General features: G+C 45.7%; 1 protein-coding gene across 1 annotated transcript in view; it reads left to right on the top strand.

Annotated features, from left to right (window-relative positions):
* The window catches only part of LOC135395424 (prothoracicostatic peptides-like), a 163,003-nt gene that overhangs the window by 60,469 nt on the left and 78,392 nt on the right, over positions 1 to 24,142 (top strand). The gene's annotated exons all lie outside the window — the stretch shown is intronic.

Below are 24,142 nucleotides of genomic sequence, written 5' to 3'. Positions count from 1 at the left end.
CAAAGACACTGCCCACCCGGGGGCGGACCGCGTTATCAAGGGGGCCCTTCTCCAGTATATGAAGGACCGGCTCCCCCTTGGCTCCCTCCACCGCTTACGCGGATTTGAAGGGAGACCAAAGCATATACAGAACAAGTGAGAGAAGGTGTGTATTGTCATCAAGCAAGAGAACTACTTATGGAGGTAGCCCCTTTTTTCACAGACTCTATCAGACAGAGTGTTGATGAAGGAACGAATAACCGAATAACCCCTAGTATAGTCCCAATCTGCTCAACATATAGCCGGCGCAACAACCACTGAAGAATTTATTACTGCTTTGAAAAGCACAGCGGAGGATATTTGTAAGGTAGTCTCAGTGCCCGAAACGTATGCTCGGGTTGACGTGGAGTATGAACGGTTGCGAGCAATCCGACGACGAGCAGAAAGAAGATTCCGCCGATCTGGGAACCTATGCGACTATCGCGGGGGGAAGAGTGCCGTCTCCAGCGTCTCATCCGGCGTCACTTACAAAAGTTATCCCGGCAAGAGTGGCAGTCGTTCTGCTCCCACACTTACACCATTTATCCCCGCTACACGTGTGTGGCATATGATAAAGGCACTTGGATCAACAAATAGACAACTGTACCCGTTCAGAGCACTTGCCCTGCACCGAAGCTCCGATGAGAGATCCATCGCAAACGAATTCTGCAGCCTGCTTACTAGGCCATCCGAGGCGTCAAAGACTCAATCATATCGCCTGTCGGAAGAGATCGCCAAGAACACTACAATACTGACCGAAGATGCCTCTACAGGTGCATTGGGCCTGAGCTTCACTCTCGCCGAGCTTAATGCAGCGACACAATCACGAAGCAGCAAATCATCACCTGGTCCCGACGGTGTCACGTACAAACATATCCACTGGCTGGATGTCGCAGCACAGAAGTCTTTACTAGATATCTTTAACAAAAGGTGGTACGATGATGAACTTCTCACATCGTGGAAAATAGCCAGGATCATCCCGGTCTTAAAGCCACGGAAATCACCCCGGGACTTATCATCCTTCAGGCCAATAAGTCTATCGAGCTGTGTATGTAAAGTGCTAGAAAATATGGTTTTAAACCGACTGGAGGTGGTTTTTAGAGACAGAGAAGCAATTCCCAGACTGCATGTCCGGCTTTCGGAAAGGCAGGTGCATCATGGACGGGATCCTGGACCTAATTACCTTTGCAGAACACGAGCGCGCCGAGGATCGGATTACGGTCGCAGTGTTCCTCGATATCCGAAGAGCGTACGACACGGTAAGCCACAGCCACGTTGTCCATGAACTGTATGCTCGCGGGATCAAGGGTCGGACCCTACGTTGGGTTGCGGATTTTCTTCTAGGGTGGTCCGTATACATGAAGACAGCGACAGATACGACCTCCCGAGTGGAGTGCCACAAGGCAGCGTTCTCAGTCCATTGCTTTTCAATGTGGTTATGGCGGACCTTCCACAGCACCTGCACAAAAATATACACATCGGTATGTACGCCGATGACATCTGCCTATGAACATCGGGCGTACAGTTACCAGCGCTGCAACGGCGGCTTCAAGATGCCCTCGACTGTACGCTAGCATTCTTACGACCATTCGAGGCACTAAGGGTGCGTGAAACGATTCAGCATTACCTTCGCCTGTGCACTCAGCACGATCACCATCCCCTGGTGCGGAAGCTGCTTCGCCGAAACTCTTCTTTTTTAAAAGCCATAAAGCCATAAAAAAGCCATAAAAGCCAAAAGCCATATCGACGTACATTGCCAACAGCACGGCCGCAACAAGCGGACCCACACCCTCAATGGACGCTACAGACACCTCCTATCTGTACCACCGTGGCCGGGGTCAACCAGGAAAAGACAAGCCTCCCGCCTTTGGCCATGAGACAGCACTGCATCGAATTGATGGGAAGGCACAAAGGCCGTGTAGCCATCTTCACCGACGGGTCCACGACTCTATCCGGGTCTGCCTCCGCATTTGTAATACCAGAGCACAAGAGGGAAGGTATAGCACGATTGTCTCACAGGACATCATCGACGACAGCGGAGCTGGTAGCCGTACAGCTAGCCATGACTTACCTTGCCACGCTCGAGCTGCCTGCGCAATGGATAGTGTACTGCGACTCTAAAGCCGGCCTTGAAGCTATCTCATCGTTCTTGGAAAAAGCCCGTACGGCGTCAACAGTACGAGACCTCCTGTTAGTGTATCGCAAGTGCACAGACATCGGTCACGACGTCATTCTTCAGTGGATACCTGGCCATATTTGCATAAGTGGTAAGAGAAGGCGGACGAAATGGCGAACATCGCACACCTGTCATCGACAGAACATCTAGTCACGTTTTCTAAGCAGGACATCAAATCTCTCCTAAAATCTATGACTGATGACATCCGCAGGACAAAATGGCACCAAGCCGACAGTGATCCGTTGCTGCGCACGCTAGACCCGGAGCTGAATTTTACCATACCTTCAAAAACGCCCATACACATAGAAACTCTCCTACATCGTCTACGCCTGAATGTGCCCTATGGTCGCCAGTTTTTTCATAAAGTGAGCAAGGTGGGCTCGCCCAACTGCTTACTGTGCGGGACAGTGGAAAACACTGAACATATCATCATGCATTGTCCAAAACATGCTGCACAAGGAGGCATCTTGAGGCAGACCCTTGGCCATCTCGACAGCAGGGACTTCAGCATAGAGAAAGTCCTAGGCGTATGGGACGCTAAGCACAGGGACGCGGCCTTCAATGCTCTTGTAAATTTCATTGTGAAATCTGGACTAGAAACCCTATACTAGACGGTGCGTGGACATTACTATGATCCTTGATGTGAACGGCGCGCTCGGTCCTGCGTGGTCGCGGTCGAGACGCTCGCCCGGGTGAACTTTTGCGGTGCGCTCGCACCTTCTGTGCTTCTGTGGTGCCATCGTGCCGTTTCATTTTTTTTTTGGGGTAGTAGAATTCGCTTGCGCGAATTCAACCTCCCCTTGTTATTTTACCAATCACCAACCCCCCCCCCCCCCAACGAATAACCGAGATGCACGGGACACGCAGACAAACACGAAAAGTTCTCAAGAGTCTCTCTGTGTGTCCCGTGTCTCTCAGTTATTCGTTCATTCATCACCATGCACCAGTTAGTCTGCGCACCTCTCCCTTTTGCCAGAGAGAATGTATGGGAAAAAATTATTCAGTGGGTCGCTTAATTACAGGTGGTACGAAGACATGGCTTTTAAAACTTGTGTGCTAGTGAACATGTATGAACGTGATGGAAAAGTGAGGTCTGTATGCTACGCCAACAGACAGACAGATTGAGAAGGTTTAAGAAAAATGTTTCCGGAACAGCACCGCAAGCGATACTACCCCGACGACCGTTTTATAGGCCGCGCATTTCAAGACACGGCCCACCACCAAGAACTATACGTATTGGCATCAGAGTGAAAGACCAGCCATATCTCTTGGCTGGCTCCCTTTAACGCAACAAGTAGGTCGTCAAGTTCATTTTTAGAAGCGGGCTCTTTCGGCAGTACCACCAACGCAATCATTTTTAAGAGCGTATACCGAAACCGCGGATGCGAGTATGTCGTTCGTCTTCCTCGTCTCCCAAGCTAGGAGATTCTGTTGAACGAAAGATTGCGGGCAGTACGCCCTGAGAAGTATGCGGGTACTTCCGCATACTTACGGGTAGTCACCCGCATTGTAGATGCGGATGACTGCATCTACACGTAAATCACAATGGAATACAGCTGCAATCTCGAAACCAACCGACGGCTCTGGAAGGTCCTTCTATGTCTAAGGAGATCGGCGGAGAGTACGCCCTGCTCTGTTACAAAAGCATTCATGCTATACGAGTAATGTACAGCGTCGCAAGCAGGCGTACATCACACTGCTACCAAATAGAATGATACAGCACGGAGTAGCCGGCACCGACGGTGGAGGACTCAACATGTTATGTTTTTCCTTTTTTTGCAAATTCCATTCTACACTCTTAAAAAAATATGTATTGTAACTCCTTTTTGGGAAGTACACCGTTGCCACATATACTATCACTTCCTTTGGACTGTACAATTACTCTTCAGTAGGGAGTTAGTGGGTCTTCTCACTCCCTGAAACATCTCATGCCATCGTCACTTCTTCGTTTATTGTTGTTGTTGAGGAGACTCCTTTTTGAGTGTAATTGTACATTCCAAAAAGGAGTGATATATGTGGCAAGGGAAGGAAGTTACAATACAGTTTTTTTAAGAGTGTAGTATCTCATAGCTGACTAATGGCACGTCATGCTGTCAAGTTCTACTTTAGAAGGCACGGGAGGGCCGAAAACTTGAGCTAACTCTGGCCATTACAGGACTCTTTTTCATAGTTATCCCTCTCTCACCCCGTCCACAAAAGGCAGTGTACTGTCATAGCAACGGTGAATGGCCCATCAGATCGTCACCCCACGTATATGTGTGTGTGTGTGTGTGTGTCTAGCGTGATTTATTCCTGAACTACATAGATTACTTTATATGTAGTTTTGTTCCGTGCCCAGCGTCTATGTTAACGCCCAATAGTGTTCGGCACTTCTCATTGTAGTGCTATAACTCGTAATAGATCCCAGACATTCTCATTCCTTCGTCCTGTTTGTGTAGGGAGCCCTGCAGATGAATGAATCTCCGCCTTTCATTGTATACATTCTTCGTTGGACTCGAACGTCCCTTATATCAGCGAGGGAGTGACAAATGGATTTGCTATGCTTTATCGTTGGGATTGTGTGAAAGCGTACTCGTGGATCAACGAACAGCGGGAGCTTCTAGGGTTATGGTAGTCCATTCTTTATCGCTGTCCACACGCTGTGAACACAAAGAAAGAAAACGTACATCATTTGGTGGGTGGACATGAAATGCAGCAAACAATGAAAAACGAGTAACGGAGATATCGTCCGTAACTACGAAGCCTGCCAACTATTCAATAGATATCTTATACGCGGAGGTATTTGCACCGTGTGCGAGGGCAGGATTTGTCCCTGTCGTTCTTATTGTGCAAAAAAACTGACACCGAAGAATACTATTCTGAAATACATAGAGCCACTAAAGCCACTATTCGGAAATGCGTAGGGCGATAAAATGCATAGAATACCGTAGAAATCCGTGGCAGTTGCCTGTCCTTCGTTTCTATTTAACTCATATCTCGTGTCTCAACAGGAAATTTATCTTCCCCTTCCCTCCCTTCTCTTCTCTGTGATGTCAACGAACCCTTCCGATAAACGATATCAGACGGGCTGAATATAACTTCGGATCGTTGGAAAAGTCACTTTAAAACGCGGCTATTACAGTTATTACACGGAAAAAAGTGACTAAGGTACAGGTACAGTTTCTTTGCACAAATAGCAACCATAGTTAAAGAACCATGGGAGCACTAAAAAAAAAGTGTTAGTAGGAGTAGAAATTATGGTTAGAAGCCCTGACGTCACCGCACGCCAGGGCTAGCCGTTGAGATCGCCGCGACGCGAGTCTGCTGCACGAAGTTTACGTTAGCAAGTTCGTCCAGCTTTACTGCAAGCACGTCCCCACCCACGCTGAACAGCCACTCAATATGGGTACCATACAAAACACCAGGCGTTATATACGACTTGTAAATCTGTTGAAGAAACAGTTTTCCTGGAGTCCTGCCTCATTGCATGTGGATAAAGAAGTTCTATGTACCTACTCCTCTATCTATATATACCTGCCAAAATCTTTGTTATCGCGGTTGCTCGAGGGCAAAATACATAAGTAATCTGCCTCGACTGCTTTGCTTCAACCTTTCAAATTATTCAGTTGGCGATGCCGCATCGAGGTTTTTCGAAAGAAACGCGGTCATTTCCACATTACGTGCTTGTTTCTGAATAGTGGCGATAGACTTTTCCAAATTCAGATATCCCTTTAAAAGATCGGTTTCTTTGGATCTGAGGAACCATTTGAATCATCAACACCGCGCACTGGGCAACAGGTAGGTAAAGACGATATAAACGGTTTCCAAAAGTATAGAGACACACACACAAACATAAAGAGACGATGATTAGATGGGGCTGATGCCGGCCAGCAGTCTGGGCGCTGCCCCAGTACCATTTGTAGATAGTGAGAGATGACGATGGAGATGAGGATCCAGGGGATCAAATCATGGCGGAGAGGCCTCTTGATGACAGGGCAGGAAATCCTTACTGGACCAACGCTACTGGACCATGTGCCCAGCACCTTGCCTATGGTACAGGGGCGACCCCCCCCCCCCCATACCTATACCCCCTGTTAAAGCCCTGCACCATCCGCGGTTGGAAGCGGATATCCACGGATATCCGCAGGAAACTTGCTGGTTCGGATGAAATATGGACGCTTGCTGTGATCTGCGGGTCGGATGCTGATGGCACCGGATTGGGAGCGGGTCGGATGCGGTTGGTAATGGAGCGGATCAGTGGCGCATATAGGATGCGGATAAACCGCGAGATTGTTCCGCAAATTTTCTTAGCACTAGGTTCCTAACACCGACTACAAGGTGAACGCGCGACTGGGAGAGGAGACATCGGGCGTCTCGAGTAGAGGTTGCGTTCGGAGACGATCTTGCGTTCCACTCGCAATAAACCCTACCTACTCCGCAGACTTGTACGTAACGCGTTACAAGTAATTACGTTACTTGTAATCAATTACTTTTTGAGTATTTTTTCGAGTAATCAATTACATTTTTAAACAAGTAATTTTTCAGGTAATTCGATTACAATTTTGAGTAATCAATTAAGAGTCTGACTCAAAATAACAATGCTCTGTAGGAAATTTATTGTGTCTTTGTTGGGTTATTCTGCTGTAGTAAGCGGAAAAAAATCATTGCTACTTCTCGCGCGCGGGTCTGTCGCGCTATTTGAGCTGTCCCAGTCACTTGGAAGTTCCATCTTTTTTTTTTTTTTTTTTTCAGAGCACACAGGGGGTGGAAATTTTTGCATGAATTTAAAGTAACGGCCCCAGCAACGCGTTACTTTTATACTCGTTACTCAATTACATTTTGAGCCGAGTAATTTGTAACGGTAATCAACTACTTTTTTTCAGTAACAGGCACAAGCCTGCAATACTCCGTTAGTTGCAAGCTCTGTGATTGGTGCCGTGTATTCTTTCGAGGCAGCTAAATCTGTGCTTGCTGTCGTGTGTTCTTTGGTGGCATCATGGACGCTCAATACCTGCCCTCGCTACAGAGGCTATGCCACTCCGCTGTTTTCACTGTCAGAATAAGATAGAGGAAGTCGCCTGTGTGGACGAAGTTCGGTGACACCAGTTTTTGTTATCCTCTCTTTCTGGTCTCTGCGCTCTTTCGTGCCGACTGGAAATAAATTTTATTTCCTGGAAACAACAACATTCTTTTAAGATGATGAATGGGGAATTCCATTGCCAGAGGAGATACTCTACCCCATTGCTGGTGGTGATGTAGGAATGAAATAATGAGCTCCTTCACAATAAGTATCGAAGTCCGATTGTGTCCAGAAAGGTCATAAGAGCTTTGAGAACAGAGCGTTGGTGGGCTGGATTCGGCCAGGGACCAAGCAATTTTGATAGAGAGAAGGGGCGAGAGTCCAGCTGATTAAGAGACCCGGAGAATGCGGTTCGGGAAGGTCGGTAGTGTGGAAAATGAAGAAGGTTCTGACGGCAAGAAGATTTGAAGGTTAGAAAGCAAAGTGACGCGTTTTTTGCGGGTGGATGTGGATGCAAAAATGCTCATCAGCGCAGGGCTTTACCCTCTGCCAGACGGGCACGAAAAATTACGTTGACTGCTTAATGCGTTAAGTCCTAATTTCATTCGTGCGGTGCCACACGGAGATGTGTGAATGACAGTTTTTGCTTAATGAGGTCGCCGCAGCTCATTCGCCGATGAAGTGCCCACTCTCGCTCCCATTGCCCTCGCAGAGTAACAATTGTATTCTTGCATATACAGCCACTTGGTACAGTGCAGGACAAAATTATTTCATAATTTGGGGTTATACGAGTATTTTTTGAAAAAGGAAGAAATGAAGCTGCTTGAAATGTTCACCGAGAAAAGCAAAAGAACGCATGACGGCGACATGGGGGCGGCATCGACGTCATGGCGTTTGACGTCGTTACGAACTGACGTGTGGCACGACATTCGTGGATAATGCCATTCGGGATCCTAATGGCATTAGACGTTGGCATATCATTTTTTTTTTCTGCCCTTGTGGCAGAGGTATTAGTGACTTCCTAAGACTGCTACCAACCACGCCGCATGGTACATTTTCGCCGATTAATGTATTCTGCTGTATGCCATTCTTTAGGTTCTGTCTTTGGCAAACACAAAGCTGGATAGCAAAAAAAAGAAAAGGAAAGAGAGGGAGAGAAGAAGAACAAGTAGGTGCGCTCCCGGTATGTCGCATTAATACCATAGGTCGAGAAGTTACCCGTCAAAAAGAACTCGTTACGGGTTAAGTTACCGTGCGAAAAATGTAACTAAGTTAATAACGAAGTTCTTCAGCCTGAAATGTAACCCGCAGTTATGGAGTTACTTTAATAAAAAAAAACGAGTTACTTCCAAGTTACTTCACACACAAAATAGCACAACACAGGTGCAGCGTGCGTGAGCAGTTCAGTTCGACCTTGATTTGCCTGCGGAGGAGTGCAACATGCTTAGAACGTTTTCGTTTATACCCACCAATTCGAACGCTTTGCATCTTACTCCCTGTGGGCGCCCAATGGTTCAATTTCATTTCAAAGCCAGCGGTTCTTACTTCCTGAATAGAATACTGTCATTGATTGAATATCACCGTTTATGGCATATGCCATGAAAGAACTGCAGAGAAAGCAAGAAAATAAGTGGACGTGAGTGAGAAGTGAATTAAAAGTAACTTGGAACTTAGCTTAAGTTACTTCGGCACATTTACCTGAAAAAGAAACGAGTTCCTCTGAAAGTTACCACGGCGCAAAAGTACCGATTTAAGTTACAAGTTAACAAGAAAGAGAACTTAGTTACAGTAACGAGTTACCTCGAACTCTGATTAATACCCAGGATAAACTTTGTTGGGGCATTGAATAGTGGTCCTATTGCACGGCTTTGTTGCCCAGCACTTTTCACACGTGGAAGAATCGGTTGTCGGGTTCATTTAGGGCGCTTTTTCACGCTCAATAGCATACTGCCGCGCTCATTGAAGCAGCCACGCAGACCGCACGAGGTGATTTGGTTTATTTCTTTATTTATTGGTTCGCTGTCGCCACAGTTCCTCGCCGTGAGGAGTTATGTATATAGGACTACAAAAAGTACAAGCGCAATACACGACCAATATTAGCCATCCAACAAAGGTGACTGGGCTACTCATCTTATCGGTCTGGTTGGCGAAGAGAAGTCATCCTCATACCTGTATATGTTGTTCTGTAGTCCAGCTATTCAATCCTTTACATACACTACATAAGAAAAAAAGGCCACGGAGGCGAAAGTTCCAAGAGAGCAGTTTCATTGTGTCTGATTTCCGACTTGCATTAACAAGAAGAGTGGTTCATACATCATGGTTCTGGGACACTGTAGGCATGAACACAAATCCACACACAAATGCAAAGACACAAATTAATTGCTAGCAGTACAAAAGACGACGGTGGTGGTGATGCTGCTGGTGAAAGGGCTCGCCGTTGTTGGCCTCACAGAGGTGGGCAGAGGTGGACAGAGGTGGGCAACGTCAAACAAAAGACGACGAGTCCTCGAGGTCGGCATGCAATTGACCCCAATGACGAACGGTGCTATGCTTGACAACAGATGGTGTTAGCAGGCCGTTGATAACCTGGCCTTAGAAGTACTCAATCTGCTCAACCCAATCAACGAGTAAGATTCTGAGTTTTGGGTTGTTTGTTGTTTTGTTTTGGGAGTAGTAGAACTAGTCAGGAAACAAGTTCAATTTCTCCCTGGTTTTCTTTTAAATAATCAATCAATCCATCAATGAGTCACGCCCGCTCACATTGATCCCGGTAGGTTGATAACCTCATGGTGGCGTTACCAACAGTCTATTAAGACTGCATTATAACAAAAAGAAATTGGATAATTCTAGACAAAACACACGGAACCAAAGCCTTGGCGCAACGTTGAATCGCCACCCGGGAAGCTAAACTACTGGTCCATGAGGTCCCCATAAACTTTTACTCTATAAAGCTTTTGTCCCAACTCCAGTGCGTGTTCTGTTCGCTGTAGCGTAGTAATGGTAGCGCGATTTCATCGGAACTCGCCGGTATTTGTTATCTTTCTAGCCCGTACTCTGTCGAATTAAACATGTGTAGTCGTTTGCTAGACAAAATTTATTCAGTCTACCTTGAAAGTGACACGAAAAAAAAAAAAAAGGATTTATTGGTGTCGCCCCATACAGTCGCGCCATGTCTGCCTCATCGGCGCAGTGGCTGCTTAGAAATGCCGACGAGGCAAGCCGTAACCTTTTTTCGGTCCCTATCAGACGGCCATCGTATTCATAGCCGAGGGAAACCGCTAAACCCCGTGGAAGACCATAAAACCCTAAAGGACTTTCTCCTTATGGCCTAAAATTCAGGCATGCACGATTGCCCCTGCTCCGGTATACTGGACTCCTCTGTGCACATCACCCCACCTAATGGCTGGGGCTGATAGCTCTACCAGGCAAGGGGTTCTGATAGGATTTCACTCTAAAAACAACATCAGCCCTTGTGTCAGCTTTCCTGCGCTTTGCGGTCCACACCATGCGTTGGCCAGATATGGCGCCTACACTTTACTGTATGCAGTGATTTCTTACATGCATTGTATAGTTGCACTTGCGACGTGCTGTCGGAAATAGATATTCCTTTGTAAGATGTTTATCGTTAACGAGGAAAGGTCCCCTGTATGTCTTCCATGATATCACCTTAATCTAAGAGTCCTCTAATCTGGTCCCCCATATGAATATGAACTTTCAGGAGTGTTTTTTGCATATGTGTAACTGGAATTACTTCATGGGCGCCCGGACGCTATGAATTCTGTATTCGTCGTCGATGTGTGACGCTATGTATGAAGTGAACAGAATAAAAGAAAGAAAATGATGATTATTGTTCCACCAAAGTGAAACCGAGTAAATAAAGAAGACCAACTAAAGAAAGAGTAGTAAAATACGCATCTGGTAAAGAGGTCTCCGATACACTTGAGCGGCGAAGTTTGTAAGCATATTTAGGTTTTACTGAGCAGGTTCGCAATTAGACTTCAAGTGGTCTCTGTCTGAGTGTTTCGCATTTAACAGAAACGAATTGCCCTTCCCCGCGAGGACCTTTGGGGTACCGAAAAATAAATAGATGAACAAACAGCGCGAACAGTTGAACTCTGACGGCACTGAAAGCTGCCCAGTGTTCGTCGTCCCGTACAACGCTACACACAGAACAGAAAGGGAGGCTACTTCCTCGATATTGTGCAGAGGAACCGGTCACATTAGAGTGCATGCGTGGCAATCGATGAAACAATGTTGATGCATGATTTTCAACTCAATTGGGGCGTGAAATTATATAAGGTTGTGTGACACCCGTATCCTCTGGCTTTTTGTTGTTGTTGTTTTTTCTTTCGCACGTATTTTGTGACAGGGTGTTGGAGGTGCCTGGGGGGAGGGGGTGCTGAGAAAATCTCCGTTTCCATGAAATGTGAGGAAGACATGCCTGGATCAGTCCTGCAATGTGTCGACCTACTTTACATTTCTCTAAACCAGAGCACCCTGTATATTATCTTAGTCACAGTGGCAAGCACATCAGAGCAAGTGATGTATACGTCAGACATACTGGACTTGGCCGGTATACGCTCGGCAATCTGCGACATTAGCAGACTTGTTTCCAGTGTCACCGGAATAACTACTGTGTCAACTGAAGGATGACATCCGGTACCTTCGCGGCTCAAGAATGCTAGATCCTAATGGTGTCGAGTACCAGGTGAGCAAAGGGAAGGGGAAATTTCGCAGGTAGGAGAAAAGTGGAAGAAGTACTGTTACAGTACGAACGGAGTACTGTTAGCCACCAGGAGAGCAACGTCTTTGGATACGAATACTGCATCCAGAGCTTCAGTCCAAGCTTGGATTCAGTATAAATAGGGTTTGTTGTTTTCGGCATTTGCCGAAAAATGCTGAAAAACACCCCACGAACGACATTTTTTTTTTTTTTTTTTTCAAATCAAATTCGGAGTACTGCGAAACACTCCGAATATGCAGTACCACGTCAGCTGCCATCCTTTGAATGAGAAAGGGAAATACCCGTTGGAATGCCCCACTTGTGGACCGTAGGTCGAGCCTGGCATTACAGAGTTTTAGTGCATCGTATGACTTTGCGTACGTAAGAGATAGCGTTGTTGGTCTCGCGCACGTGGAAAACATAAAGAGAGCTTCGTGCAGTGCACAGAACCACCACGCTATTCTTACGTACGCTTACATACGTCTTCCTGTTTGGTTATTTATCTGTCTGTTACCCTTCCAACCAGACACACCTGTGTCAAATATGTTCACCTTCAACTCCGGCGATAGCGTACAATCCACTAAAACTCACTATTATCTTTGGACGCTGCCCTTGTTTCATTGTGCTTCAGTGCTTATAGAAGGATGACCTGGTTATGAGGTCTGTTATCGCCAGGGAATGTTCGGAATTCCCAAATGGTTCCGATTGCCGATCACTGACTCCCTAGCCTTCTAGTTCCACTTTGTACACTTTGGTCTCTTCTGGCTACACCCCTCTAATAACCACTTAGACTCACCCTTGTTTCCGTTTCTGAGGACCGTTAAAATACGGTCAACCCAGCAAGACCTTCGTGTGGAATTGAATAGATGCCCGCATTCGGGCAGTTATTCTCGGGACGGATAGCTGCCGAAAGAATCCGATTTTTACTGAACCATATAAATGCCGACAAACACCCCCTAATTAGCTTGAAAGAAAATGCGGAAAACCACAAACCCTAAAAATGGCCCAAGGTTGTCTTCCGCTATCAGTGGGGAAATCCAGGGGGGGGGGGGGGAGTGCTATAACGTTGAACACTGGGAACCTGAAACGGTTCATAAACCGTGCGAAACGAAATGATCCACAGGACGAAACCGTTGAGCATCAATTAGAACAAACATTTTTCTACTTCGTCCTAGTTGCAAAGTGGCGTCTGCCTTTAGCCCGTTTTTAACAACCGCAACAGTTGTAACACGTTCTTTTACAGAAGGCTTTAAAAACATGGTCACGTGTTCTAACGACAAATGTATTTTGGTTCTTTGGAGTGTACGCCTTTCTGTATCAAGTTAATGGATGATAACTGATACAAAAAGACGTACAGTAACGATTTTCAACAAATCAGGAAAGAGAGAACGATATCATTCTGAATGACGCCCTGTTTTGAGCGTGTTATGCAGTGAAGTTCTGTTTTTAGAGTGAAAGATGGCACTGTGTTACGGTAACCTATAGAACCTTACCAAACACAACTGATTTGTTCGAAGATTTGGTTGCCTACTACTCGCATAAAGTGGTATTTTATCTATACCTTAACTCCACACTTGACACAGTGCCTATTGTACAGCCGTGGGGTGACAGGAGGTCACTTGTGTCTGAGGTAGTCCAGCTACTGGCTCTGCAGCAATAGTGTCGGGACATCACTGACTGGTCCCCAATGTATTTTCTGTGTCCAAATTTGTCTTTCTCTGTTCCGACCGTTTACCACGCTACTTTACCACCCTCCTGCACGGCGCTACCGCGTCAACGTATAGCCTTTATTTCGCAATTAGTACAGGATCGGATACTGTGGCGCAAGTTTGTGCTTCAACTGTGGCGTCGTAGCGAATATTGAGCATGTCCTCATAGAGTGTGAGCTCCACGAAACCGACAGGCCGCTGCACCATGCTCAGTTGGGTACTGTCAGCAGGAAATCCTTCAACCTGGCTGCAATCAATATAGGACCTTGTGCAACACAGTCGAGGTGTTCAAATGTTTATTGAGTGCCTGGTGACAACCGATTTGCTCCAGACGCTTTAGTATTATTACGGTGAGCTACAAGTCCAACCATAGTGTTATACTCGGTTTTCCAATAACGGGCGGTGCTCATTTTCTTCTTCTTCTTTTCTCCATTGCACCCTTCCCTTTATTCGGCGGTGCCCAGCCTACCAAGGACACCTTATTGTTCCGTGAACGAGTTGTACTTAGTTCATTTAAGTTCACCCTCATATATCTCATCTAATGTTACACATATAATGGGGTAGGGTACTGCTATTCAACATTGAAACACACCATGCTATCATTTATCTGTTGTTGTTTCCCGTCCCGATCATCCATAGCGAGCTCGGAAATACGTACCCGTTCATGCTTCCTCGCCGTTTCTGAATACTTAATGCACGCATTGCGTGACACATCTAAGCTTCCGTCACCCATGAGCCAGTACAATCGCAAATGGAGAAATTTAATGCTTCATCCGCGTAACAGCAGCTGTGTAAATCACTGTTAAATGGTCTGAACTCGACACCTCCTGCCCAGATAAGAGAAGCGCAATAGCTCAAGGAAACAGGCCGAAGCCGGAACCCAGATAACTTTAATGGCTGCTGCACACGAAATGGAAGGATGAGCGCGTTTACACCTAAACATTCACATTCGCAAACCTTGTGGACGCTATTCAACGAGGACCAAATAACGAACGGGAGTGGAATTTAAATAACAAAAACAATAAGGAAACGTTTGTTCCTGTGGATTCAATGTCGTTTGCAGAAATTTCGCAAAAAAAGAAAAAAGAAAGAGGAGAAGAAGAAGAGAGAGAGAGCTCCAGTATCACACATTTATGGCAACTTTCCTGTCAATCAAAGCAAAATTTTACTATGAAACTTCTATCTTAAAAAGCCGTCGTGCACAACCGATTACATACCGTTAGAGCCTCCGAGATTTCAATCGGATAGCGCCTCGGACCTAGTATGATCCACAAAAGGAAGGTCACATATAAAGCAAACTCTCTTCTGGATTTTCAAGGCAAGAGAAAGGCACATGAACAGAATGGTCATTTTTCAATTCGTCGGGACTAGAGGCACCCTAGTGCTACTTGCTTTATTTAAATGGTCGTTACTCTTGTCATCGAGCCGCGCTCGTTTTTCTCGACTCCTACCATCACATTCGTGCTCGTTGTGAGAGACAAATGATGGACTGTCGTGGACACCCGTGATTAAATCAACATCCTGAAGTTACTTCTTTCGGGGACGTTTTCCGTGGGCATTCGAGAAATACGGTCGTGTCTGTAATTCGACTGGAGGAGAGTATCATTCCCCCATTCTTTCCCGTATCATCCCCCCTCCCAGAAAAACAGTCTTGTGTTCAAAACATTCTGACGGGAACATTATTAGATGCACATATGCACTATGTGCATTAAATTATGTCTTACATGCGCATCATCTCAAGTTCAAGCTCAATGGGAAATAATATATATGTATATCTTGACTGTAAATATATTTAGTGTTGTGCTTTATGCTGCGTGCTGGCTTGGTGATGGAACGTAAATATTGCACCATAGTTTGTAGACACATTCGGCAACGAGATGTTGTTGAGAACGAGGTGTTGCCAAGAGAAGGTACTGTAGCGGAAAACTAGCGGCATAGTATTTAACCTACTTTTATTTGGTAGCGATATCGCGTAACGTTTTTGAAATTTGTAGCGACGCTAGTGTTGCGCTACTTTTTTTAGCAGCAGTGCGTAGCGTTAGCAGCGTGCGTAGCGTTTTAGCAGCGTTACTTCATTTTGGAAGCTGGTGACGAAAATTGAACTCGTCGAACCCACGCGTCCGTCGCTTCCGAAGGGCTCGCAGACGGACGCAACGCTGACGGAAGCATTGAAACGCAATAGTGCTGACCAGGCTCTTGTGCACACGAGTGACAGTCGTTTTCTTCCATGATACCCGAAGTTGCATTAACTACCATATTTCATAAGTGGCACAAAAAGGCGCACGCCTCCCGTTTTTTAACAAATCACACTCTTAAAAATGTACTTCACCACGTAGTACGCTCCCAGCCAACCATCATCCCGAGTGACATCGTTCTTCCCCTTGTTTTGCTGAAAACGAGGGGTGTACGCCATTTTTGTGGCATCATGCACATAATTACCACAAAAATGGGGTCCCCCCGTTCCCCCCGTTCTCATCAAATCAAGGGAAAGAACGTAGTCATTCGTGATGATGGTTGGCTATAGGAGCGTGCTATATGCGGTGACTGGGAAGTGAGAAGTGTTCGAATCCGGGTGCCGGCTGTGCTGTCTGAGTGTTTTCTCTGGATGTTATCTCGCTTTAAGACAAATGCTGACGCAGTTCCTTGTGAAGTCGGCCCGGAACGAATCCTCCCCCCCTCTCCTCTTGCGATAGTGGTGACGTTGACGGCTTGCGCGTGGCCAACTACAGCAAGCAGTTCCATCAACACTGCAGCCATCACCACGATATGCCTTAAGAGCGTGTATCTGAGACAGTCATCTGTAATTTGAAAGTAGCGTTAAAGAGGCACTAAAAAGCAAAAAGAAGTTCACTTCAAATTACGTTATACGCTATGTTAATTTCGTACTTTTTATCATAATTCGAAACGTTGATTCCGTTACGAAGCTACAGTCGAAATTATACCAAACTCTTTCTTGCTTCGGCGCAAAGCAATGAACGTCGTTTCAGCTCGTGCATCGGAGTCCATGCCGCGCGTGCACGCGCGTGCCACGCCGTGGAGCAGTCCCGGTGCGAAACATGGTGCGCATTGCGAAGCGGACTAGCGGTCGCTGTCCGAAGGACTTGACGATAAACGTTGTCAGTGAAACATTCGCAAGAACTGTTGTGGGCTACTATTCAGTGAATCGGTATCGAAAAATGCAGCAGTGCGCATAATGCCGCGCATATACGGAACACTACGATCGGACCCGTTCCAAATCCACACGCCCACGGTAGGTATGCGCGCGCTTCCCCTGATGTCTCATTGGATGCCGCCAATCTTTGCCTCCTGGGCATCACAGTCGTTGCCGCCAAAGACGGCTCTGTTTTCATTGTGTTTTTCTTCTAAACGGTAGCGTTTTGTAAACTAATTTCGTTCGAACAGTACTAATTGAAACACGGACTTTCGTTTAAGAGGAAGTTTTTTTTTTTTTCATTTTAGTGCCCCTTTAATAATGGAACCACAATCTCGTGTATGCACATTATAATAGAGAGTTTCAGTAGACCGTTTTTGCATCTCCGATACGATACCCGGTACGGCGTTGGTCGCATGGCGCATGCGCAGCGCAATCACAGGGGTGGGCAACGTCACGACTAACGCTCTGGGGGAACCCCGGCCCACTTCTAAGGGAACTCGGAGCTCAGCTAGCGTAATGCCGGTACGAATAACTTCGAGTAAAAGCGTACCGCGTTTGACTATATAGTATATCGTACGTGCCACGCGGGTTGCGGGGCCCTGCGAGAAGAGGAAGAAGAGAGTAGGCCAACTAGGCGAGAAGCAAGGTGGTGGTCCCGGCCGAGGATGGTAACAATATGGGGGAGGTAAACATTGCTTCCAGCACCGTGTGTCTGAGGTGTCCGGCGCACGTCAAAAGAACCACAGGTGGCCGAAATTATCCGCAGTCCTCCTACGGCACGTGCAACATGTCCCCATATACTATAGGCAGACAAACCTTACGTGTAACATCACAGTACCATTATTATTCTTATTACAAGGTGGCGCTGCGGAATCCTGTAGCATGTTTAAGCTACTCAAGGTGATTGCGAGTAACTCTTTCGTGGATGCAACGGAATGGATTGCAATAACAGAACTCCTCAACAGCGTAACATCGAAAGGCTTCACGGTTCAGGCTTCGGTATTGGCCATGCGGGAGCGCTACGACGTTAATTAACCGTATCGTCTCCTTCCACGGTGTACTAAAACCACAACAGCGTTAGTCTCGCGTATCGTGATGTCGTTTCGAATTATCGTACCGTGTACCGTACCGGGACGTTGCAAACTGGTTGACTAAAACTCATTGATGTGTCAATGAAGACTATATGCTGCAGGACGAGGACATGTACGTACATGTGTGTGCAGAGACGACATCAGACGAAGTGGAACTGAAGCACGATGCTGAATCGTTGTTTTCGGGTACCTCAAATCAACTGTTCGCATCAGCGTTCAGCAATACAGCGAGACACAGGAAACTACGTCGCTGAAATCAGTCGTTCAGCATTTGCTCTTTGACACAAAAATTATGTATAGTGCTTCCCTGTGCCTGCTAACTCGCACATTTCTATTTGGGCAATTTTCCCGTGTACATTTGTTTACCACGACATCGACGGCGTTAGGGGTTTAGACGAGCTAACAAGCAAACGAGATTGACACTTTTAAAAGGCTTTGGAAAACACGTAGCATTTCATTCCATGCGCGCTGCCTACCGCGATTAATCCTTCGTCTAATAGACAGGCGCTAATTTCTGCGACGCCGAAGGATTGAGAACTAGTTGCCGTGTGGGGAGTTTTCTTTCCGGTTAGCGTTTGCGAGATCGTATAGAAAAGGCAGTCGACTTAGTATGCCGGTAGCCTTTATGATTAGGTACACCACATCCGTTTTCCGCAACGCAGCTCGGTCGGTCGACATACCCGCGATTACCTGCAAAGCAATTCAGTTGCGAGAAATTTTAGGACTCTTGGAGCAGCAATACTGAGTTTTCCGTTCAGACGTGTAGTTAGGTAATGATGAATGATGGAATGATGAAGATTTGTCCCTTCTTTGTGTTCCTCACACTGTTAAAAATGAGGGGGGAGGGGGGTAATGGCAGGATAGGCTCGCCGTTGTTGGCCACACAGAAGTGGGCGTCGTCACGACTATAGCCGAAGAGAAAAAAAAGAACACAAAACACAAAGAAAGGACGGACGGATCTGCATTCTTAAAAATGAACTTCACCGCATAGCACGCTCCCGGCCAACCATCATCTCGAATGATGCCGTTATCTGCCCTGATTTGCTGAAAACTGGAGGCGTGCGCCTTTCTTGTGACACTTATGCTGTTCATGATTGTCACAAAAAGGCGTACGTAGGCCTCTCGTTTTCGACAAACCAGGGCAGTTAACGATATCATTGGAGTGACAGTTGGTTGGGAGCGTACTATGCGGTGAAATTTATTTATTTATTCAAAGTACCCTACTTCTCCACTTACTGTGGAATTGCGTAGGGGAGAGGGGAATACAACTGATAACAACATTGTCAATCACTATATCTAGCTAACTCAGTGCTTTCTAAGTATCAGGAAGATTCAGACATAAATAAACAATGATTCGTGGAGAACCCATTTCTTCTGTTGGTGGCAACAAGGTCCCGTGGAAGGCCATTCCATTGTGATATGGTTCGCACGAAAAATGAATCCTCAAAGACCGACGACCGGTGGCGATACGGCGATATGGAGAAATGCAAGTTCATTTCTAAGAGTGCAGATCATAAATTGCCATCGTGTCAATGAAAAAATGGCTAGGAAGCAAGCGAGCTGGTGAAGATGATGCATAATGTAAAAACCCCGAGACTAGGGAACACGAAGGGACAGACACACATCGTGTAGTTAGGTAATGTCGTGGAGCAAATACCAGAGCTTTTTTAATTGCATTAAATTGTTGCATCAAGCCGGAGTAAACGCAGTTTTTTCAGTATATATTTTCCCGGCTTTATGAGTGTTTTCTCCCGTTATGTCCGGCGGTCTTCTTCGATTTCGCTTACTTTCGTAAATGAAGCACTATAGGATATAACTGGAAAGCTAATACGTCTCTTATTTATTTTCCCCCTAACATCTCAGAGTCTATTGAACGGTATTTTGTATAATGTATGTCTGCGTACCTTCCAGTGTTTTTCTGAATTCACATTTGCGCAACACATACTGCCGTATGATACGGCAATACGGAAAATGAGGATAGCTTTTAGTTCTGCCCGCTACAGAGCTTGCTCTCTCTTGCTCCTCTGGCTCGCGATCTTACTTCGAAAAGCGATGCTTCATATTTCCCGGGTCATAAGACCGTATAGAGAAGAGTGCGACGCTGTCATGAGGTCACCCCGTTATGAGTCCTTTGAAGACAAAATATCGTACACTCTTAAAAATGAACTTCACCGCATAGCACGCTCCTAACCAACCATCATCTCGAATGATATCGTTATCTGCCCTGACTTGTTGAAAACGGGGGGCGTACGCCTTTTTTGTGACAATTACGAACAGCATAAGTGTCACAACAACAACAACAACAATAAATGAAGAAGTGATAAGTGTCACAAAAAAGGCGAACGCCTCCCGTTTTTAACAAATCAGGGCAGATAACGATATCATTCGATATGATGGGGTTCGTTAGGAGCGTGCTATGTGGTGAAGTTCATTTCTAAGAGTGTAGGCGCTAACAAGTATACATGGTGAGTGCAGATAAAGTAGCCCTACATTTATGCGCATATGGCGTTCCCTGCTTACCGCGTGAACTTCTGGTGGCGCGGGATGACGCATGCATATATCCGATGAAAGCGAACAAAAAAATCGTAGTAACCAAACTCCACGTAACAGAAAAAGTTATCCATGCAAACATAGCTCTCCGTGCATCCCGATTTTCCTGTGCAGAAGTCAATATGGGGTCACGGCACAGTTGCGTCTAGCTACCGCTAGGCGCTAGGTTTTGTTTCTGCGTGGATGGCACACTCAGCGGTAGGGCGATGTAACTGTGCTACACTGCCATGTCCCATTAGAAATACACGAAGGTAAGTTCGCGTTGCTAACGATCTTATTGCGCACAGTTTGGTTACCACGATTTTTTTCTCGATTTTCGTCGCATAAATGCGCCGTCGTGCGCCGCGGAAGTTCGAAGTTCGTTCGGTATGCAGGGAACGCGCCATGTGCGAAAATGTGGGGCTACTTTATCATCCCGTACTTCGTTATTAATTATTCTTCCTCTAATACTTTCGCGTATGCCTATTATGCAGGACCGCATTGTTACCACGTGTTAGGACCCGCACGCGTTCGTACAGAAACGTTTTGGGACGAAACGCACGGACGAAACGAAATGGGAGAGAAACCTTTCTTCGGAAAGAAGGCAACCATTCCGCAATAAAACCGTTTGTACGAAAGTATTTTAAGAAAAAATGCTCCCGGGAACAGCACCGCAAGCGAAATTATTAACTCTTGTGAGGCCTAAGTCGGCTCGTCTATGCAGAACAACACCTATTGTCTGACCCCTTCGCGTTTTTTTTTCTTTTTTTATGTGAAAGAACCACCAGTCAAATCGTTCTGCGATGAACAAATCATAGGTTTTGGACAGTTCCCAGCGTTTTCGGAGAAAAAAAGGTACTAATAAAATTGTGCCCCGCGAGCTCCTCATTCCCATTGCCTACAACATGCAACAGATATTTTATGTATAATTCCTACGCATAGATAGAGATGATACGCGCAGCATTTTTATTTAAAAAACGCAGAAGCGTTGAGATGACAATTTCGCTCACAGATCTCTCACGTATCACACGTTTCACAGCTCACAGCGATAGCTCACGTATCACAGAACATGTATAGATCACAGCGATATCAGTTCAATATTTGAACCTCAACAGAAGTTACCAGAGATCAGGGCTGGGCAGTAATAGTAATACTTTGTATTATAATACTATTACTGTAATACTTTGAGTATCTGTATTATGTATTATAATACTGATTCTAAAAATGTATTTGTATCTGTATTATAATACCCAAAATTGAGGTATTCCGTGTATTATATTACTTGTGAAGTCGTAATACTTTTTGTGGAGCTTTTGGTCCTAACAAAAGCGCCACATGTGCGGATGATCGGTAATCTTCCTTCCAAGAAGCCCATCTCCCATTGGTGACAAACAAAAGCGCCTGTTGTGCGGCCACGTGGACCGTAAGTTCACAATAAGACCCCTATCCCAGATTACACGGGACTGGATCAATGAGTTCAGAGTTGAGAACACTCGTTTCCGGGCGTTCCTTTGGGACAACGACGACATCCTCTCATGTTTAGTCACCACACGTGCAATGTCTTCGTAGAAGGGTGCTTGTAGCCGTGACCCATTAACAACGTGCCAGGTCAGAACTGCACAATTTTGGCGTCAAATTTGCGTCGGAACTGCACAATTCTGGACGGCCGTTTTTTGTGGTTAAGCACATGAAGACTGTGCCACACTTAAGGCAAAATGTGTATTCTGTTCGGAAGTGATCAGCGCATCGAAGCAGTCAACCTCGAACTTGAAGGTATCTCAGAGTGAATCTCTGTTGTTTTTATTTATGTTGTGTGAAAAAGTGAGGACATAACCAACATCACCCTAATAATGATGACGCGTAATTCTTCTACAGCTTAAACTGACTGCGCATGTGAACGGGATCCGTAGAACGTTCCTGCACCACATCCGTATTTCTTTCCTTTTTTTTTTTTTTCATTTCAGAGGGTCAATCCTTCTGCACACCTGAGTTTGAAGAAATCATGAAGGAGAACCCTTTACTATACGAAAACGGGCTCACAATCAATCCAAGGAATTGTATTACTAGTATTACTCAAGTAATACATAGATGTATTATTATTATGTATTATAATACCTTGGCGCAAGAGTATTATGTATTTGTATTATAATACCCATTGCCGTCACGTATTATGTATTTGTATTATAATACAAAATATCAGTATTACTGCCCAGCCCTGCCAGAGATGAGGAAGTTACTCGATAAAAAGAACTCGTTAGAAGTTAAGTTATATTGTGTGCAAAATGTAACTAAGTTACTAACGAAGTTACAGGTTCTGAAAATGAACTTGAAGTTCCTAAGTTACATTGGGAAAGTAACGATTGACTTTCAAGTTACTCGCTACGTAACATACACCTTTTAGTCCTTGATCTGTTTATAACTGATTCAGATCTTAATGTAACAATGGGTGGTGCAAGACATTCTATGGTACGTTTGCTGCATCAGACTGTAACGGTGTTCGATATAACGAAATGAGCCTGTAATACTTTTATGTGTTTCTGCACGGTAGCATTTGATTATTTTGATTTCGTAATAAACTTATTCATCGCAGCAGAAAGCAGGCATCGGAACTTTAGGTTGCGTGAGTTAGGTCCTCCGCGTATATTTCGTAGAACAGCGCTAAGTGTGGCATCTAATCTTGTTACACAGTGGCCATTATAAATACACTTCCCGTCGCTATGATGGACGTCACCTGAGTCTCGTAATATACGACCCGAACACAATTTGTAGCCTTCACCGCGCAGCAACAAGGCAGGAGAGTCAGCAAGCGTATACAATAGGAGCACACAGGACACAGGACTGCCGTATCGTTAGGAGAAGATCACGCTGCTAGCGTTATTTGTAGGCCAGAATTGAACAAAAGGAACATGCCTCAAGTTACCTTCACAAAGTTCTGTAAGAAAGGAACGAGATCCTCGAGAAGTTACCGGGGCTCAAAAGTAACGATCGTTAATACCCTACACTCTTAAAAATGAACTTGGAAGCGGTGCAAAAAGGCATGTATATGCTCAAGAGAAATCGTTCCAATATACAGCCTTGTGGGACGTCAGTCTTATACCTTGCACTCTTAAAATAGAACTTCACCGCATAGCACGCTCCTGCCAACCATAATCTCGAATGACATCCTTCCTTCCCCTGATCTGTTGAAAACGGGATGCGTACGCCATTTTTGTGACTGCGTACGCAAATGGGTACACGTACAATGGGACGCGTACGCCTCCCATTTTATAAAAATCAGGAAAGTGAAAGATATAATTCCGCATGGTGGCTGGTTCCGAGCGTCCTTAGTCGCAGAAGGACCGGAATTCTTCGTGAAACCAGTTGTGGCGGGGGCTTGTTTATATATATTTTCCCGAGAACGCCATCTGTATATTAACGATAGTTAGTTAGTTAACTTACCAGAAAAAGTAGCTTAGTTGCAGTAACGAGTTACTTGTAATTGGTTACCCCCAACGCTAGAAATTGCACTTAATCGAGAGAAATGCTGCGCCCACGTGTGTTTCACACAACCAAAGAAGAAGAGGATTAATGACGAGGACGATGAAAGAAGGGCGCGAGAAAGGGTATACGTGTCCTTAGGCCCGGATTCCCGGTTCGCCCTCAGTGTTAAGCGCACGCGAAGGGGCCTTCTATCCATGCTTCGTGAATGGACGGAAGGGTCCCTGCGCGTGCACTTAACCCTCAGGGCGGAGCGAGAATCCGGG

This window comes from Ornithodoros turicata, chromosome 5, assembly GCF_037126465.1.
Source record: "Ornithodoros turicata isolate Travis chromosome 5, ASM3712646v1, whole genome shotgun sequence".
NCBI classification, from domain to species: domain Eukaryota; kingdom Metazoa; phylum Arthropoda; class Arachnida; order Ixodida; family Argasidae; genus Ornithodoros; species Ornithodoros turicata.
This window is presented reverse-complemented; position numbering and strand designations above follow the sequence as displayed.